The 18530-nt window shown below is 35.2% G+C and overlaps 1 protein-coding gene across 5 annotated transcripts in view; it reads right to left on the bottom strand.

Annotated features, from left to right (window-relative positions):
• ATRNL1 (attractin like 1) overlaps nucleotides 1–18530 on the bottom strand; it is a 453022-nt gene that overhangs the window by 255095 nt on the left and 179397 nt on the right. The window lies entirely within an intron of this gene.

Consider the following 18530-nt stretch of genomic DNA (forward strand, 5'->3'; position numbering starts at 1 on the left):
CAGAAAATGATGAACAGCAGCGAAGGCTGTCTGGCCTATTGCCAAATGGAGTTGTCTGACAAGACTATTACTGAGCATGGCCTCCTGACCTTTCCACTGGAGGGTTTAACCACCTCATCTCTCATCAATACCACCCTGACATTTGATTCAAAACACTTTGAAAAAGATTAAGTGTTACATAAACAAACTGAATTCAAAACAATGTCATGCAAAATTAAAATCAACGTTAATGACAGTTAATATCTGTCATAACTTATTGTCAAAATCTACAGATATGTATAGATAATCTGGGCACAGAAAATATCCTAAACATTCAATAAAGAAGAAGACAAAGAAACTTCATTTGTGTGTGTGTGTGTGTTTAAATATATTTCTATTGATTTCAGAGAGGAAGAAGGGAGAGGGAGAGAGAGATAGAAACATCCATGATGAGAATCACTGATTGGCTGACTCTTGTACAATGCTGGGGATAGAGCCTGCAACCCGGACATTTGCCCTGGCATGTGCCCTTACCAGAAGTCAAACCTTGACCTCCTGGTTCATGGGTCGATGCTCAACCACTGAGCAACACCGGCTGGGCTGCATGTGTGTTTTTTAAAGCATTTTGAGTAGCCTATATACAAGGAGAATTGAAGACCAGCTGTGTGAGTTCTGGCGCTCTTACCCAATTACTGTCAAAGAGCCAGATACTGAAATACAGTCCCTATGACAATTCAATGTGCTTTCTTTATTAAGCAAATGAGAATCCAATGACAAAACAAGGATACAATGATAAAAGACTGTGAATAAATATGATAATCCCCATACTGATATAGGTTGCCCTTTTGAAAGATAAGGACTTTTTGCCCAAGATCATGGCTGAAACAGTAGTTGATTTTAAATAGATCACTTAAATAGTTCTCCAGCTTATGTAACTAATTATCATTGCACACAATTATTTGATATTAATGGCAAAATGTAGCTTACACTTTATAGATCATAAGCATGCTAATAACCTTTAAATACATTTTAAGACATTATGTTAAAGCCATGGACTGATTTTATCCTAAATTCTTTTATTTCCCCAGCACTAACCATCACAACTCATAGAGTCAAGCACTTTTCCTTATATTTCTGATTCTGCTTGCCATTTCTCACAATGACTGTCAGTTTACTAGGGGCTGGGATGGCCCACAAGGTCTCTAACACTCAGCATCAATGGTCTAATCATCTGAAAATGCTCTCCATGGAAAGTGCTACAAATGTAGGGAAATCTCTTGCCGTTGGTTAAGTCTACCTGAATTCTACATCTAGGATGTCTGCAAAAAATATAGTCCTAGCAAGTACATGTCATTAACATGCAGAAAGGAAAAAGGTTCCTCACACTTGAAAAACACTAGCAGGGGTGGAAAATGGCTATGTGATCAACAATGAAAAGAGAGTAAAACTCAGTGTAAAACAAGTTGAAGAACACTCCAGATGCCAACAGCATTAAACCTGCACACATTCAGATAATAATAAATGCAACAATGTACACAGAGCTCACTTCCCAACTTAATCCTAGTGAGGGCCAAATCCTGACGCTATTCTCAGCTTCACTGCACATGAACACGAGCATTCTTCAATGCAATCCTTTCCGTGTAAAAGTTTTACTGCACACATAATTGCTCAGATCTCAGTTCAGCTTAGTAAACAAAATTACTTGAAAGGAGATGGCCCATTAACAATATACATTTTCTAAAACTCAACGTTAAGTGGGAAAAGATGAACATTGTTATATGCTCAACCTAAATCACTGATGTTTTAAAATAGTATAATTTGTAAATTCTTAAGATTAAGTGTATTAAAACAATGAGTTTAACAGGTCTCAAAAAAAAGCAGCAATGTTTACTACAATTCTATTTTCAAGTGTTACCTATGAGTTACAGGAATTATTCTCTTTAAAACTGAGTCAGACCTAATGTACTATATATTGTTTTGAAATATTTTCTCAAAGATTCCAGAAGTTACAATCATTGGAAAATGATTTACATATGCTTATTAAGCAATTAAAAATAGCACCCTGGCCCTGGCCAGGTAGCACAGTTGGTTAGAACGTCATCCTGATGTGCCAAGGTTGCAGGTTTGATCACCGGTCAGTACACATACAAGAATCAACCAATGAGTGCATAAATAGAACAACAAATCGATGCTCTTCTCTCTCTCTCTCTCTCTCTCTCTCTCTCTCTCTCTCTCTCAAATCAATCAATAAAGCTTAAAATCGTGCTTCCATACAACCCAGCACAATTCCATTTCTGGGTATTTATCTGAAGAAAACAAAAATGCTAATTTGAAAAAATATATGCACCCTCTATGTTTATTGTAGCATTAATTACAATAGCTTAGATATAAAACCTAAGTGTCCACTGAAGGACAAATGGGTAAAGAAGATGTGAGAGATATATATTTTCATATATATATATGTACACATATATTTAATATATATGCATATATACACACACACATATGGGATAACTATAATAATAAAAGTGTAATATGCAAATTGACCGAACAGCCCAACAGTGGAACGACCTTCAGGACGAAGCTGGGGCTCTGTGGGGCTGTGAGGGCCAAGGCTGCGAGGCAGCAGAGGCGGCCAGGGCTGAGAGGCAACTGAGATGGCTGAGGCAGCCGGGCTGCGAAGGCCTACTCTTGCACGGATTTCGTGCATCGGGCCTCTAGTTTAGCTATAAAAAAGAAGAAAATCTTGCCATTTGTAACAACATGGATGGACCTAGAGGGTATTGTGCTAAGTGAAGTAAGTCAGACAGAAAAAGACAAATACCATATAAGTTCATTTACATGTAGATTCTAAAAAACAAAAACAAAAAAACCACCACAAATAAATGAACAAACAAAACAGAAACAAACAACAAACTCATAGATACAGAACTCAAACTTGTCGTTGCCAGATGGAAGGGAGTGGGGGAATGGGCAAAGAAGTTGAAAGCAATTAAGTGCAAACTGCCAGTTACAACGACAGTCACAGGGATGTAAAGCACAGCATAGGAAATGAGCCAGTAATACTGCATTAATATGCACGGTGTCAGATGGGCACTAGGCTTATCGGGGTGATCAACTCGTAAGTTATGTAAACGTTTAAACACTCTGTTGTGTACCTGACACTAACGTAGTTTTGAATGTCAACTAAACTGAAAAATAAATTTTAAATAAATCCACAATCAATCAGAAAAATAGACTAAGATCATGAAAAATTTGCAGAAAGAAAAAATAGCCCGTAAACATAGGAAAATATTCTTGATCTTACTCTTACTTAAGAAGTGCAATTTAGAACTACTCTGAAATACCATTTCTCATTATCAACTGGCAAAAACAAAGTTTAACAACATACTCTGCATGCAGTTGGTCGGAAAATAAAGTGGCAAAACTGTTTTCTAGTTGAAGCTATAAATATTACAAATGTGATTACCATTAAGCCAGGAATCCCATCTGGAATTTATATTGTAGTTATACATGGATTACATAAAAAAATAGCCTATATTTCAGTTTTCAAAAATTAAAAAAGAAAAAAAAAAGCAACTGTTTATTTGCAGGGGCTAAATATATCAGGGTACAATCATGCTATAAAATACTATGTACCTGTCAAAAAGAAAAGGTCTGCAATGCAAAGATATTGAGATTATGTTAAGTGACAAAAGTGATGTGTATCAGGAGATACATACCATATTTCTTCATCCTAAAATGTGAATTTTTTCAACTTTTAGCATTTCTGACATTAAGATGCACTTTATAATCATTGTCATGTCACAGTTTAATTGCCACATTGTTTTTTCTTGGTGATACATAAAAATGCTGTGCATTACACTGCATAATATTGCAGGTTTGAGAAATATGAAAATATATTATTCTTGTGTAAGAAATGAGGCAAACGAGATTATATATTTGTATTTGTTGATATTTGCATTAAAAAACCCTGGGAGGACACATAAGAAACAACAGAACCAGAGGGTGAGGGGTGGGCATGGTTACAGTTACATGTGAAAATACTCAATTTATAAATTTTATTTTTTTCTAATTTTTTAACTACGCAAATATATTGTTTATATAAAAATTAAATATATTTAAAATAAAAACGTACACTGCAAAACTAATTTTAAAACATCATTCTAAAGAGTCTGCATTTGGCCCAGCCGGCATGGTTCAGTGGTTGAGCGTCAACCTATGAACCAGGAGGTCACAGGTTCAATTCCTTGTCAGGGTACATGCCTGGGTTGAGGGTCCTATCCCCAGTGTGGGGCCTGCAGGAGGCAGCTGATCAATGATTCCCTCTCATAACTGATGTTTCTATCTCTCTCCCTCCCTCTCTGAAATCAATAAAAATATTTTAAAAAAAGAAAGAATAGCCCAAATTTTTTTTAAAAAGTCTGCATTTGCTTTTTACTCATCACATCATATTCTTGCAAAGGTAAAGTCTGTGTTTGGCTAAACACTGAGAATTCGCTTTTATACAGTGTGTCCCTAAAAAAAGTATACACACTTTAACAGCTGATAGCTCAATTTTAAAAATGAAATGTATTTTAATAAACACTGCTTTTATAATTATTCAAAGTGTGTGTATACATTTTGGGGGGATATCCTATATTTAGGATCTAAATTCTGGCAAAGAAACTTAGGGTAAGATCCAATCCCTATAGCAGTGATGGCGAACCTATGACATGCCTGTCACCTCATTTTTTTTGGTTGATTTTTCTTTGTTAAATGGCATTTAAATATATAAAATAAATATCAAAAATATAAGTCTTTGTTTTACTATGGTTGCAAATATCAAAAAATTTCTATATGTGACACGGCACCAGAGTTAAGTTAGGGTTTTTCAAAATGCTGACATGCCGAGCTCAAAAGGTTCGCCATCACTGTTTATGGTCAATACTAATTGAAAATACTGCCACTGATGTGATGATATTGGAATTTTAAATTTGTACTAAAACAAAATACTAGAACATGGCTTTAGTAATTATATATAGTCTATCTTCACTGGCTATGCTTTATTTTGTTTAATGCTTCTATATTTAAAATTTTAAAGTAACTTTCAATATTAATGTTTTGGCAAAAAGAAGATGAAGCAATTAGAATGCATTCCCTTTCTTGTGAACGTCAATATTAAGAAAGGACTTATCCTATCCTTTTCCCTCTAGCTGAGGTAATACATATCGCCAAGACGTAACAGCCTGCAGTGTGCTGGCCACTCACTGTGCTAGACAGTAACCTGCACCAGGCGGGAGTCTATGCACCACGCTCATAAAAAGTTATTCCACTGTTATCGCTAACAGCCAGCTCTCAGCACCAAAGTCACCTTCATTTGTAATCCAACAAACAGTTATCTGAAGAAATATAAAAAGTAATTCTAAACACAATAATGAGGCATGTTAAGTAGAGTAACAACCAGATAAAGGATGACAGTATATGCAACTGCCACTGAATATTTCACTCATCACGTGGCAAGACTATAAAGGTTTTATAAAGGTTAAACAAAGAAGAAATCACAGACATTGTGATTGTTACTTATTATGCATCATTCTCCTTGCAAGCACTTTCTGGAGAATTTATTTGGTTTTCGCCATCCTAATTAAACTCAGTTATTAAACTACCTTCTAGTTGATCAATAATGAGCAGGTAATTTGCTAATTAAAAGATGTGAAAAATGAATGTCTTAACAAAATAAGGGGAAAAAAATATGTTCCAGCATTAATCTAAAACTATACCTTAACAGAATTTGAATCAGCATATGATTATACTTTTGAATTAAAAACTGACTAACACTGGCAACAGTGATATCAAAGTGAAATGAATCTTGATTCTTGATCTTTTTATAAGTTGCTGGCAATTCACCTAATACATATTTTTATTTAATATATATTTTCTTGGTAAAATAGATCCATAAAAATTATATGGGAAAAAATTAAGAGAATCCTAATTTTTAATCTGTGAAACAAAACGAGATGTTTATATATGGAAGAAATTATCCCAATACATCTCAAAGAATTATTAAAAAACAGTAGTCCATTTTACCACAGATATTAAAGAAAAAAAGGGATAGTAGTCTAAAACAACATTAACTCTATTTATAAAATGTTACGATTATTAAACTATGATCCAAGATATTATAATCAACTAACCCAGGGGTGGGCAAAGTTTTTGACTCGAGGGCCACAATGGGTTCTTAAACTGGACTCAGAAGAAGGAGCTGCGGCCGTGTTTCCCGACGTTGCCATGTTAACACTGCTGCTGGTGAAGGAGCGGAGGGGAGAGCAAGAGAACCCTCCGCTCTTTCGGCTCCGCGGGCCGGATAGAACAGCCGAACGGGCCGGATCCGGCCCGCGGGCCGTAGTTTGCCCACGGCTGACCACATGTTTCCAACCACCACAAGTTTCTACACTCGATCTTTTAAAACCCATGAACTTTTCAATGTTCAGACTGATGGATCTCAGAGAGAAGGAGGGCAGGGGACGGGCAGAGAGCAACCAAAGAACTTATATGCATATATGCATAATCCATGGACACAGACAACAGTCTGTGAAGGCCTGGGGTGGAGTGGGAACCAACTGGAGGGTGGCAATGGGGGAAAAGAGGGAATATCTGTAATGCCCTCAACAGTAAAGACTTAAAAACAATGAAGTGTAATGTAGTTTTCTTTACCCCATACTGGGTAGTTGCTAAACAACATGTGTTAAGCAAACAAGACATTCCCGACAAATACAATGTGCATGAACTTGCTGATAGATAGGTATACCGTTTACCAAAACTAGGCTTCAGCTGCCAGTCATTGAGCATGGTTCACCAACTAGTGTGCAATTCATGGGTTGCAAATATGTAGATGCCCTCATATCTTTTTTTTTAAGTTTAAAAAATGTATTTTTATTGATTTCAGGGAGGAAGGGAGAGGGAGAGAGCGATAGAAACATCAATGTTGAGAAAGAATCATCGATTGGCTGCCTCCTTCATGCCCCACACAGGATCAACACCAAAACTCGGGCATGTGCCCTGACCAGGAATTGCACCCTGACCTCCTGGTCCATAGGTGGACACTCAACCACTGAGCCACACCAGCCAGGCAATGTCCTCATTTCCTTGGCAGCTTCCAGGACACAGTGTCAGAGCCCCTGCCCAGGAGGCCTGCATTCATAGTCAGCCTTACCTACTTATTTTAATATATCTTACGAACTTAGCTTTTTAATGTGTACCTTGACATGAAATAGCACTGGTAGCATAATATGGTGATAATAGCATTATTACTAAATACAGTATATATTTTAAAATGCAGTATTCTAAGTGCTTTGGCAGTTCCACTTGTTTCAACTGATTGATAAAATAACCTACAGTAATCCATAGGGGTTATAATTTAGCTCCTTACACTCCATTCATATCCCTCAAAAATTCATAATAGTCTCAATAGTATCATTTAGTAACACAATTGTCCTAAAATAATAGTGCATTTTAATTAGATTTTGCATTTCAAAGCATTTTCTATGCAGAAAACAATTTTATGCAACTTATATCAATACCCTAAGATAAAAGAATAGCCAAAGGTTATATGTAAATTACTAATTATCTAAAGGAAGCAAAACTGATTTACTGCTTAATTCATGTTAGCTCATCTATTAGGCAAATAACTATTCTGAAAGTAATAAATTGTTCACATCTATTTGAGATTTTTTATATTCAGCAATATAATACAAAACCAGCTTCTAAGAATAATGCATTTTTATCATTTTGATTAGAAAACTATAGGCTTTCAATATAATTGTTTAAACAATTACGCATGGTTTTTTGAAAGTCAAGACAATGTTTCAAGGAGAAACCCTATCAGAGTCCACAATGGCAGTACTTCAGGATGTATTAAGAGAAATAAAGACTTAATATTTTTAGTGAGGCATCTTTAAAGAAATACACTAAGTAGAACCTTGCTAATCTATATTTTATTGAAACTAATATTATTCCACACTAATAACTTAGCATTTTTAAAAAATAAAGACAGTCGATATTAGCATAATCAATGGACACAAACATTGGGGCGGTGGGGGCTTGCCCGGGGTGGGAATGGCTGGGGAGTGTCAATTGGGGGGAAAATGAGACATATGTAAAACTTTAGACGATAAAAAAAAAATTATATTGATTATATATTTAAATGACAATTGGGATATATTCAATTAATTAAAATATATTCTTAAAATAAAATACAGTCAAAAGGAAAATTTCCAATATAAATGATGACTTCTGGATGTTTAATTATAATCTTATCTATTTTATTTGAAAATACTGACCCTGTGTAGATTTTAAGTTTGGATACAACTGTACTTTATATTATTAGCAGTTGGAGAGACTGTGCTTCAAATCATTACAAGTCAGTTTCCTAACCAAGGAATTCGGACAAAGGAAGTAATTGCTTATGGCTCTAAATGTACTATGTGGAAGATTAGTAACTGAGTACCACACGTCTGTAACAGGCTTTAACACAATGCTATCGTACAAATTAGTTATTTATACATAATGACTTTTTACATTTAAATCAAGGGAAAAGCAGCAGAAGCCAAATTGCATTATTACTTTCCATTTATTCATCAGAGTACAGCATAGTCTAAAGAAGTTTGCCAATATTTGAATTTAGCTCTCTAAGATTATAATGTAGGTTGGTGTGCCTTAACTTTCTTAGTGAAGTCCTTAGTAATTTTCCCTATGTGATTATTATAAACTTGAGTAAGAGCCATGAGTTTTTAAGAGGTACTACACTGGAGCTGGTTTTCTCAGAATTACATTGCTAGAACAGTATCCCGGAATTCTTACAAAAATCTCTTTGAAAGAATATTCTTAGTGCATGATTCCACTGTAGAAATAAATAGTAAAGAGAAAAAAATATGTAACAAATGGCCAAAATGTGATATATCATGAAACTATTAGCTTATATATTTGATACCTCATTAATATATATAAAATATTATTTTTAAGATAGTAACAATTTATAATTACAAGAATGTATTAGAATTTAAAAGTTAAAATACTAAAATCTTCCAACAGGAAGTATAGTGTGCTACAGTTAAAGTAAGTAATGTGGAAAAAGAACGTGTGTTTACATTTACTTGTATATGGATAAAATAACTTCAAAAGAATACTCACAAAAAACTGATAACATTGACCGGCTCTCGGGAGGAGAGAGCTGAATAACTAGGAAAAGGGGTGCAAATTTTCAACATTGAAACACAGATATATTACCTATTAAAACAGATATAAAAACAAAATGCAAACAAGTAAAAGGAACAGAAATCATGCTTGACTTGATAGCAGACTGCCCATGTGTACTTCTACGGAAGAGAAGAATGACTACTAAAAATCTCTTCCAATACCAGAATAAAGGTTTGTGATAGCAAATTACCAATGAGATGGGAAATGTGTCTAGGAAAAAAGGGGAGGGGGAAAATTATGTCTGTCCTTTGCTGTTCAAAGAACAAGAACAAACTGACCACACAAAATGAGTTTAAATGGGCTTTTGGAATAAAGAATAAAGCTCTGATTCCCAGCCCTTGTTAAAGTATTGGCACTAATATAACAGTGGATTTCAGACTCAAAATAATTAATATACCAAAATAGCTAACATTTGCAATATTAGATTCATGATTTAATGGCATGCATGTTCAATATATTCTAATAACCTAAATGTCATGATTAAAGTATATGAATAATCCTTTTGGTGAATTATAATAAATCAAATTAGATCATAATTATGCTGATACCAAAGTAATTTAAAAATAAAATACACTATACAGCAAGAATACCAGATAATTTCTAGATAACAACAATACATGTCAACTGTCAATTTGACTGTACTTTCAGTACAGCTGTGATTCTTGTGGATGAGAAAAAAAAGTAGAATTCCTTTTTTGAAGGGAACATCAAAATCAAATGGAGTCGGCTTTTCCAAATTATACTATTTTGAAATCCTCTTTGGTTGAGAATCCCTACTAGTGATGGAGGGTGCACAATGTCTGGATGGTTCAATATATTACATATTTAATGCTCCTTATAATATGGTTTAATTATTGAGAAAACCAATTCTTCAGGATATTATTAGGAAAGCATGTGTATTCTGAAATTAAAATACAAGGTACATGACTAAGATAACTACATACTGTTGGGTGACTAACCTAATCTTTGGATAATTAATAAGGAATGCATTATAGTAACTATGTTAAAGTCATAATAGAAGCATTTTGCTAGGAGCAGATTGTTTTTCCAAATTAGAACCTACAGAATATATTTTAAAAGCTCACAAAGGAAAGAAATTTTAGCTCATAAAATTATATATACTGCTAGTACTACAGGGCAAAGTGATCAAATTAAGAATAATTACTGACATACTGCTTAATTCTGTATTAGTATTAAATGTCTATACATATGCCCAAGTGTTAACAGTATGTAGTTAGGGGGGAAAAAAACCAATGTAGGGGGCCCGTGGTGGTAGAAGGTTGGATGCTCCAACACAGAAGTAAAACTATGGCACATTCTTTAAATGGGGGCAATTCTGTAATTTAAACAATATTTTACAAAATATGAATGATGTTAATATGGAATGCTGGTAACATTATTACCTATAGACTCAACTTTCAATGGGTCAAACCCTTTATGTTACTACAATTCAGAAAAATTAGATTTCTATCATTTCGCAAAAGATAAAAGATGTTGCTTTGCCAAAGATATTATTTTAACAAAAGTAATTCAAAGTCAGATAATAGAAAAATTCTTTCCGAACATCAATGATGAGAGAGAATCATTGATCAGCAGCCTGCTGCAAACCCCCTGTGCTGGGGATCGAGCTTGCAACCCAGGCATGTGCCCTTGGCAGGAATCAAGCCTGAGACCTTCCAGTCCACAGGCCAACACTCTATCCACTGAGCCAAACCAGCTAGGGCCACAACTTCATTTATTATCATCATTTATTATTGGTGATATTAGTTAAGATTGATGACTGATAGTAATAATTACTGGTGAATGATAGCATGCATTATTATTGGTCAGAACCATCCTAATAGGCGTAAAGTGGTATTTCATTGTTTTTTTATTTCTATTTCCCTTATGCTTAATGTTGCTGGGCATCTTTGTATGTGTGAAATGGCCATTTATACATCTTACATTGTGAAGTGACTATTCATAATCCTTTGTCTCTTTTTAATAGTAATTTCTTTTATAATTGAGTTGTAAATTTTCTTTATATATTTAGATACATGTGCCTTTTCATATATATGATTTGCAAATATTTTTGCCCATTCTTTATGTTGTCTTCTTACTTTCTTGTTCTTTGATGTATAAAAGTTTTTAATTTTGATGAATTCGTTGATTTTTTCTTTTGTGGCTTAAGCTTTTTGTGTCATATCTTAGAAGACCTTGCAAGGTCAGGAAAATTTATTCCTGCCTTTTCTCCTAAGGGTTTTATAGTTAATCTCTTACATGCCGGTATATTGATCCTTATTGACTTAATTTTTATGGATAGTGTAAGATCTGGGTCCAACTTCATTCTTTTGCATGTGGCTATCCAGTTGCCCAGCATCATTTGTTGAAAGAGTAATCTTTCCCCTCTGTAACTGTCTTTGCACCCTTGGAAAAATCAATTGACTGTAAATGTAAGGGTTTAATCTCTAGATTCTCAATCCTAGTCTATTGATCTATATGTCCATCTTTATGCCAGTAGCAAACCAAATTGATTAAGCTTTGTAGCAGGCTGAACTCAGGACAAGAATCTTCTGACTTTGTTCTCCTTTTTCAAGATTCATAAAGGGCTATTCAGAGTCCTTTATCTTTGACAAATGAATTTTTATTATCTACTCATCAATTTCTACAATGGAGCCAGTTGGTGTTTGTATAGGGATCACAATAAAGCTAGAGGTCAGTTTGGGGAGTGCTGTCATCTTGGTGAAGGATCTCAGCAGCTTTTACCTGGAGCAGAAGCTCTGTGATACAAAACTGGGCTGGGTTGGGATGGAGGATGAGAAATGCTGGATTGAGAGGAAATAGGCAGAGGGCAGGTTATAGCTCCAATACTACAGACTTTTTTTAAAACTGAGATTTAGTAGAATTTCTAGAATAATTTTTTTGTTGGTTATATACACTTAGAACAGCTTCCATAGATTTAAAATAGGTATTTGTTTTAAAAATAATTTTCAACAATTAGGCTTTTTGTCAGTTATGGTTGCACGGAGTTTCTGCTGCCAATCTGGAAGTCAGCACCTCCATTCTCTCTCTTGTTTTTAAATGTTATGTTTTTTCTTTACATTTTATTTTTGTTGGCGAGGAAGTGTAGAAAAGGGAACCCTTGTGCACTGTTGGTGGGAATGCAGATTGGTGTCCACAATTATCCACCTAAACTCTATTCTCAACACAGCATCAGAATTATCAGTTTAAAATCAGATCCTCACTCAAATCACTTAATTTGTGGTTTTCCATCTTTCTAAGAGTAGAAGCCAAAGCAGAGTTTCAGTGTCAGTGGTGCATATTAGAATCAATGTGGGCTTTAAATATGAACACATTAAGCTGAGGCTCAATTCCAATGGATAGGTGTGGTGTGGGTGAACAGTGGCAAAAGAACTCAGGGATACAGAAATATATATTTTTGAGATCCACAGGTGATTCTAAGAGCCTACTAGATTGAGAACTACAGTGTCAAAGCCAATATGGAGAAGGGAAAGAATCACAGATATAGGAGTTGCTATTACTAATAAATTAATGCATAAATAAAATGTTAACCTTTCTTTATATTAAGCTAGAGGCATGGTGCACAAAATTCATGCATGGGCAGGGTCGACGATCAGGGCCTATCTGCAGGATGACCGGCGAGACGATCAGGGGGCCCCCGCTGGCACCCGCCTTGGCTGGCCTGGGGCCTGCAGGCTGGGAGAAGCTCCTGCATTAAGCGTCTGCCCCCGGTGGTCAGTGCGCATCATAGCAACTGGTCGTTCTGCAGTTCAGTTGATTTGCATATTAGGTTTTTATTATATAGGATATCAACAATAATAATAGCTACCATTTGTTAAAGTATGGCAAGGAAAAGGCAGTGGGGAGAGTGCTTTGCATGCATTAACTTATTTAGTGCTAAAAACCTTATCAAATAGGCCGTACCACATTTTATTGATTATAAGACACATTTTGTTTTCACATTTTAATATCTCTGAAACCTGATGTGTCTCACAATCGATGAAACTGTACAAGCACCGTTGGCCAGATGGCAGCTATGATAAAGTTGTCATTGCCAGCACACACACAAACTTGATTACTGTAGTGAATGATAACATGTGAAGTGCTCAAAACATTTTTATGTGAGTCAAAAAGTGATTTATGAAATGTTGAAGTATGAATGTGAACAAGTTTTATTAATACCTTAACTAATTTATTTTGCTTCAACTTTCCTTTCAGTGTATACATGTGAATGATATAATAAAATCTGTACCTAAGAAACTCTCTAAAAGTCCTTTCAATAAGTATAAAAGAAATATTCTTAGTGGTAGAAAGTATTGTGCCATAATTTAATTGGCACTATCTGTTCTTTCTGTTACATCAAATAATGATCGACTGTGTCACAATATTAGATAAAATACAGAATATTCCCCCTGCTATAAACAGATTCATAGGCTATACTACAAGTGCTCAATTACTGAATCAAACCTGTTGAAACTCGGGCTATTTTTTATGTTCTTTGTATGATTCAGAGAGCTTGAATTTTGGGATGTGACAGACAATTTAAAATCACAACTCTTTCATTTACTAATTATAAGCTTTGAGGCATTGCAGTAAAATCTCAAATTTCTTACACACAACTAAAAGGGAAGTAATATATATCTTCTAATGTGAAAATTAAATGCTATTTTAGTAAAATGCCCAACTGCAAAATGTTAGATCTTTTCCTAAAATTTAGTTATTTGTTTGTTACAATTATGAAATAATATAATCATCCTTCTTTACCAAACATCATTCCCAGAAACCAGAGATAATCCTGGTGATTCTCTTAAAATTGCCATGTATATAATTCATGTGTGTGGATGAGTGAGTGAGTGAGTGAGTGTGTGTGTGTGTGTGATTTAGATAATTGGAAATATTATAAATCCATGTCAATTATTACCCAGTAAGAAACATATCTTTAAGATCTATAAATTCTTTGTTTTTTTGTTAATCCTCACCTCAGGATATTTTTTCCAATGCTCTTCAGAATGGAGAGATCAAGGGACGGGAGAGACAGAAAGAAACATCAACTGGTTGCCTCCCACGTGGGCCCTGACCAGGGGTGGGGAGAGAAACCTCAACCGAGGTACCAGGAATCAAACCTGAGACTCTGCAGTGCGCAGGCCAATGCCTTAACCACCGAACAACCCTGGCCCGGCAAGATCTGTAATCTTTTGAGGGCCATGATTTTTGTTTGATTTGCTCACTGCTGTGTTCATCTAAAAATGTGCTTGAAACAATAGAAGTTGTTCAATAAATATTTGTTGAATATAAGAATAAATATTTCATTTTACACATACCATCTCATTCTTGTTTTCGGTTACATAATACCCCATTATAACAAAACAGAATTATTTCAAGAACCATTCTGAATGTCATAAATTGTTTTGACAGGCAAAAAGCCCTATATAAATATCTTTGCATGAATATATTTTGAAAAAGAAGGTAGGCAAATGCATTTAGTTTCTCCACCTAAAGTAATATTTCTCATTACTCCACTCTCCATAAGTTGGGTGGCTAAAAGGTAGATAACACACTTTGTAAAACATTGGATTACATTAATAATACTTAGATGATAACCCAATTATCACAAATATAGCATCGCAGATATTTTATTAACCCAGGGCATTTCCTTAGTAAAGTGTAACTTATTATGACTTCTCTGATTTTGTGCCCATAAAAAAATATAGAAGGAAATCATATATTTGCCTATAGAAACTCCTACTTGTAGTTTATAAGTTTCAGTTTACTAATTTAAAATCAAATTTCAGGTTCATGTGCTAAATTAAAATATAGGTTTTATACTGTATGATTATAAAATGTGCAGGAGAGTTATAATACATCTTAAAAATAAATTTCCATTTAAAATGAGTATTTTAAAGCATGACAATATTTTAACTGAGCCCTTTTAACATACACTTTCTCCTAACAAATGTATTTGTAATGTAATAACTATTTACTTAAAATTGAATGTGGCATTAAAAGTTAATGTTTTCAAGCTATAAAAACTCATCCTTCTACTGTATTGAAATATTTCCAATAGTCAATATCCATTTATTTGTCCATTAATTAGCACTGCCCCTTACACCTCCCAAATTTCATATTCTTTAAAGAGTTATCCTAGAAATGAGTTTGGAACTCCTATATGAAATGGTAATATTAAAATTGAAGTCCTTTGTAGTTTCGTTTTTCTGTTTTTAAGGGCCACTGTACTCTCAGGGGTATTATTCAAAAGGCACAAAATATTAATAATAGCTTCCGATATTAAAATTATACCACAGAAAAAGCATTTATGTGTTTCTGAGAAGCCAAAACTTCAGTTTTAAAAAAAAGCAATATGCCTGGTTGAATTAACACAATATATTTAATAATGTTCAGAGATTATTTTCATTTTAAAAGAGTCCTGATATTTAGAAATGCAAATAGCACAATTCCTGTTATAAAATTACAGAAATACTAAGAAGAAAAATATGTTAAATAATTTTCATTTACTGTTACAGATAAATTGTCCTGCTAACTAATCACAGGGGTCCTCTGAGGTTTACAATAATTGGTGTGCTAAGGTTTTTTTTAAAACACACACACACACAAAACACAAAAACCAAAAACACTGGGATATTTTCCTTTGGGGAATATTATAGTTAATCTAACAGTTAAAAGAGAATAAAGACAAGATCAGATAAAAACACATTTTCACTTCCATCCACATCAAGTCTATAACTGGGATCATCATATAAGCTACAACTAATGTAGTTAAAAATAAAAGTCTTTTGTTCTCTTAAGACCAAAAATGACAATCTTTTAATAATATAAAAATTATTATCTAATACTAAATCTCTGCTAGCCATCTAAATAATGACATCTTTACTTTGGGTACCAATATACAAATGGTTTTCTAGACATTAGAATTTTGTACTTAAAATATTTCATAAAATTAAATCTCCTCATAATATTTTTTAACATATTATACTATAACTAGAGGCCTGGTGCACAAAAATTTGTGCACTCGTGGTAGGGGGTCCCTCAGCCCGGCCTGTGCCTTCTCGCAGTCTGGAACCCCTCGAGGGATGACCACTTGCTGGCTTAGGCCTGCTCCCCGGGGGATTGGGGCTAAGATGGCAATCAGACATCCCTCTGGCAGTCTGGCAGCCCTCAGGGGATGTCTACTTGCCAGTGGGGAGCAGACCTAAGCTGCAGTCAGACATCCTTAGCACTGTTGAGGAGGCAGGAGAGGCTCCCACCACCACCGCTATACTGGCAGCCATCAGCCTGGCTTGTGGCTGAGCAGAGCTCCCCCATGTGAGAGCACACTGACCACCAGAGGGCAGATCCTGCATTGAGCGTCTGCCCCCTGGTGGTCAGTGTTTGTCATAGTGACCAGTCATTCCCAGTCTTTCTGCTGTTAGGGTCAGTTTGCATATTACCCTTTTACTATATAGGATAGAGGCCTGGTGCACGGGTGGGGGCCGGCTGGTTTGCCTTGAAGGGTGTTCCGGATCAGGGTGGGGGTCCCGCTTGGGTGCCTGGCCAGCCTCGGTGAGGGGCTGATGGCTGTTTGCAGCTTGTCACACCCCCTTCAGGGTGGGGTCCCCACTGGGGTGCCTGGCCAGCCTGGATGAGGGGCTGAGGGCCGTTTTCAGGCTGGTGGGCGACTGAAGCTCCCAGCCTCTCCTTTATTTATTTATTTATTTTATTCTGGGACTTATTTACCTTCTATAATTGAAACATTGTTGCTGTCACTGGTGCTCCCAGCACCATGGCCACCGCCGGCTGAAAGCAGGTATCTGGGGTTTGTTTAGCTTCTATAATTGAAACACTGTTGCTTCCGGAGCTCAGAGCCGGGCTGCGGCAGGCAGGGAACCTTGGCTTCCTCCATCACTGGAGCAAGCAAGCCTCATGTTCGCTTCAGCTGCACAGCTGCCATCTTTGTTGGTAGTTAATTTGCATATCACCCTGATTAGCCAATGGGAAGCGTAGCAGAGGTATGGTTAATTACCCTTTTTGTCTTTTATTAGATAGGATATGGGAGGACCTCTCAACAAGACAGATTTTCACAGGTTTTATATTTCAGTATAGGTAGCAAATTAAATGCAAACATTATTGCCATATTCTTTAACAAAAACTAGATGAGTTTTGGAAGAAGAGCATTGAACTGACGGAGTAACAAGAGGACATGGTGATATTTAGAAGCACAGATCAGAACGGGCCCAGTGGTCCCTAGTCTAGTTCTCCCTTCCTATTTCTCCCTTGTTCTCTCCATATGCAACATGTATTTGGAGAGATTTGGACTTTTAATCAAAAGATAAATTCATATTTTTTTATTTTTTAACTAAAGTAATATCAGCTTCCCAGAGCTTCTAATAACATACAATAAACAGCATCACTACATTGAGTTTATATAATATTAACCAAAAGCAATTAGTTATTTTGAGAAGTTTGAGTTTAATAAGAAAATAAACTATTCACATTAGTCTTCTCAAATATTTAATACCATTTCTAAACTTTAGTTATCACATACAAACATTCCTAGAGTTCCAGGAACCTCAAGTGGGAATTAGTTATACAGTGCAATCCTTTCTCTTTGGAGAAAACAAAGTTCAATTAGACAACAAACCCACACAGAAGCCACTTAATGCCAGAGTTGTATATTGATCTTTTCACAACCCACGATTATTACGGATGCATTTGATAAACTTTAGAAATCAGATATTTAAACGTTGCTACTCATGATGAAGTGGAAACCCAGGATCCCTAATTGATCCTGAATTCTCTTCTAATGATTAGGGACATAAATGTCACTTACCGTATTCCTTCAAGAAGACCTTTGTTAACACTTTCTGCCTACCAATTGCTTTTCAATTTGTGAATCTATAATTTCGCCTTAATAGTTTGTCTAAGATGTTTATTCCTACTGGTTATCTCCACACAGAATTATACTTCTTGTCAAATATTTATATATTTATATTTAATTAGCTCCTTTTCAATTAAATTACTTTTATCAGAGGGTCATAACTAGCCTGTACTCATTGATACTGCATCGGCCACATGTAGTAATCAGAGAGGCAGAGAGGGTTAGATGAATAATTAATTTGTGGTGCAAAGGTGCCAAGTTTGTAGGCACTGAGCATTGACAGATGTTTGAAAATAAAAAAAATAATAAAGAAAAACTCACAAATTCTATAACTTACAAAACTCTGGATTACTTTTAAATAGCTGGAAATATAATCTTTTAGCATGTGGAAAAAACAAGGTATGTAAATATAGGGCCCCTTTATATTATTACACACAATTAT

Source organism: Myotis myotis, unplaced genomic scaffold (genome assembly GCF_014108235.1).
Source record: "Myotis myotis isolate mMyoMyo1 unplaced genomic scaffold, mMyoMyo1.p scaffold_m19_p_15, whole genome shotgun sequence".
NCBI lineage: Eukaryota > Metazoa > Chordata > Mammalia > Chiroptera > Vespertilionidae > Myotis > Myotis myotis.